General features: G+C 47.5%; 1 pseudogene; it reads left to right on the top strand.

The window, feature by feature from the left end:
* Positions 1-1,819: 1,819 nt before the first annotated feature.
* Positions 1,820-3,276, top strand: part of LOC108282222 — a 9,845-nt pseudogene continuing 8,388 nt past the window's right edge.

Raw genomic sequence — 3,276 nt, 5'->3', positions numbered from 1 at the left:
CCACTGCCTGTAGCATTACTCTTCCTTTAAAGTCTCTTAATTGGTCTCGTTGCTCCCTTCAGTTCTTCCTTATTATGCAGACCACTACACACGCATCTGACAGATACTCCTCATCTTTGTATAGTTCAATGACTCCAATTCTCAGAATATAATTAAAACCAGCATCACACCAGCATCAAATTTGGGGTCAAATAGAGGTGGGTTTGTATCCCAGGTTAATACACTGTCCAGCAGTATGGTCTTGGAAAACTCCTTAAGCCTTTCTGTACCTGCCTACGCTCATTGAGAGCTGGGACTGCTTCACACGTACAGTGCCTGGCATGGGGGAGGGACTTAATCTATGTTGAATGAGGGGGAGGCATTTTTAAATCCACATCAAAAAAATGTTCTGGCCAGGAGCGGTGGCTCATGCCTGTAATCCCGGCACTTTGGGAGGCCAAGGCAGGTGGATGACTTGAGGTCAGGAGTTCAAGATCAGCCTGGCTAAGATGGTGAAATATTGTCTCTACTTAAAATACAAAAATTAGCTGAACACGGTGTTGGGCTCCTGTAATCACAGCTACTTGGGAGGCTGAGGCACTTGAATGAGAATCACTTGAACCCAGGAGGCGATGGTTCCAGTGAGCCAAGATTATGCCACTGCCTGGGCAACAGAGCAAGAATCTTGTCTCAAAAACAGTTCTTTTGAAAATATACTAATCTACAATGTCACTTCCCCTCCAAGTTTGACTTCTGCCTTTACTTTCTGATATAGTTTGGCCATGTCTCCACCCAAATCTCATCTTGAATTGTAATTCCCATAATCCCTGTGTGTTGAGGGAGGGGCCTAGTGGGAGATGATTGGATTATGGGGGCAGTTTTCCTCATGCTGTTCTTATGATACTCAGTGAATTCTCATGAGATTTCATGGAGTTGTGTGTTTTGTTTTTGGGACAGATTCTCTGTTGCCCAAACAGAGAATTATGTGGAGTGGCATAATCTTGGGTCACTGCAGCCTCTGCTTCCCAGGTTCCAGCAGTTCTCCTGCCTCAGTCTCCTGAGTAGCTGGGATTACAGGCAGGTGCAACCACACCCAGCTAATTTTTGTATTTTTAGTAGAGACGGGGTTTCACCATGTTGACCAGGCTGATCTCAAACACCTGACCTCAGGTGACCCACCCACCTTGGCCTCCAAAAGTGCTAGGATTACAAGCGTGAGCCACTGTGCCCAGCTGAGATCTGATGGTTTTATACATGTTTGACAGTTGCCCCTTCACATGCTTACTCACTCTGCAGTCACCTCTTAAGATGTGCCTGCTTCCCGTTCTGCCAGGACAGCGGCCTAGGCAGGGGTATTCTGAGATGTGGGGGAGGTGAGGCAGCCAGGGTGGGCATCGTGAGCCACATGCCTGGGCTCCCACCTGGGCCAGTGGGCTTCAGTCTGTAGGTGACTGCCAAAGGAGCTCTGTCTGTACTATATTCGGGCAGTTGTCACGTCTTTCAGTGCTTGTTTGGTTCATAACCTATTAAGTCAGCTGGTCTTCACCCTCCCAAACAAGTCAACTCGGGAGGCAGCAGGGTGCGGGCTTTGGCCTGAGCCCCTGCTGGGGCTGGGCTGTGGGGTGGGCAGGCGAGCAGCAGCAAGACTGTTTCTGCAACTGCAGCATAGCCTCAGCTTAGGGCAGCAGGAGTGTGTGGCCAAAGCTGTCAGCAGAGGTGCCCCACGGGGAACATACTGACCTGTTGTGTGTGCCCCAGGGCCAGCCTTGAGGTAGAACAGCACCAGGGGTCGGTGTATCCCTGTGAATCTGAGATCTATGAGGCAGCAGGTGGGGACACGATGGCAGGACTGCTGGTGGCTCCCACTGTAGAGCCTGCTGAGGTGACTTTTGAAGTTGGTGAGGACCTCCACGTGTGACACATCTGTGACCGGAAGGTGTCTAAAGATCAGGTAATGGGTACCCTTGGCACGCCTCTGGCTGCTGATGTCCCCAAGGACCCCTGGGAGGCATTCCCCACTTTGAGCTCCTTTCTGCCCGTAGTCAGCTTTCCCAGAGCTGGCCAGGAACAAAGGCTGGTTCTTGCTTGCCTTCCTACCCTTTAGTCCTTTTCCGGAGAGTCCAGGCAGTTTCCTTTCTCCTCCCCTCCCAAACGCCCAGTTCATGCTCCCTCATCGGTGTATGCTCCCTTTTCTCAATAAAAACTGAAATATCCCAACTTTCCACTACCCATCTTGTTCTTTCTTTGTACCTACCTAAGTTAAGAAACCAGGTAAGTGCCTAATTGCTTCTTTTGTTAAAGTAGCTAAATCTCAGGACAATTCATGCTCAAGTATTTGGGGATTTCTTATTTAAAATCAGAATGGAGGTTGCCATGGGAGAGACTAAATGGTATTCTTAATGGGGTGCTTTAAGTCACCTTGATAGAAACTGCTTAGTTTGAACACAGAAGGAAAGAAAATGGAGGGTACTTAAAATAATTGTGAAAGGTGTGAAATGTCACGGCCAGGGCTGCAGAAAAATGGGTGAGTGTTCAGGGGGGTTTCCCCCCAAAGGAGTTTATCTATGAGGCTCTGATTACTTTAAAATTCTTACTTTAACACAAAATGTGTCTCCAGACTTAATCTGGTGGACTTAACAGACTTTATTTACCTCCTTGTTCTGAAAGACAGGTGGGGATGGTTGGTGGTGAAAACTTTCGAAAGACATGTAACATAAATGTAGACTATTACATGTGCAATGTGAAGACTGAAGGTTGCATTGCCAGGCCTTGCCTGTGTAAGTGTTTGCCGCAAAGGCTCCCTCTTTGTCCTTCCCCCTCCGGACAGTAGCATCTTGTTCAAAGATAAGAAAGTTGGAGTTTTTCGGTCTCTACAGAGGCAGGGGGATGGGAGGGAGTAGAAAAGAGAAAACAATTGGTTTGCCTCTAAAATTCTGCAGAGGTGAATCTAAGTAACAATAATTCTGGTTAACAATATGGTTCTTGAATAAAAACTAAAATTTTCAGAATAGAAAACGTCATATCATGAGGATACTAAATCCAGTTGGCTCATTGGTTTCATTTGAATGCCAGGGATTTCATCACTGTAGAGGAAATGTCGTACAGCTGTAGCTTTTCTATTTAAACTTTGGTTGGGCTCTTAATTTTTTAAGAGGTAGGATAATTAAGACTCATGAGGGCCGGGCGCGGTGGCTCAAGCCTGTAATCCCAGCACTTTGGGAGGCCGAGGCGGGTGGATCACGAGGTCAAGAGATCGAGACCATCCTGGTCAACATGGTGAAACCCCGTCTCTACTAA

The sequence above is a fragment of the Cebus imitator genome, unplaced genomic scaffold (genome assembly GCF_001604975.1).
Source record: "Cebus imitator isolate Cc_AM_T3 unplaced genomic scaffold, Cebus_imitator-1.0 Scaffold237, whole genome shotgun sequence".
In the NCBI taxonomy this organism is placed as follows: Eukaryota; Metazoa; Chordata; class Mammalia; order Primates; family Cebidae; genus Cebus; species Cebus imitator.
Note: the sequence above shows the minus strand (reverse complement) of the source record. Positions and strands in the feature narration are given on the sequence as shown.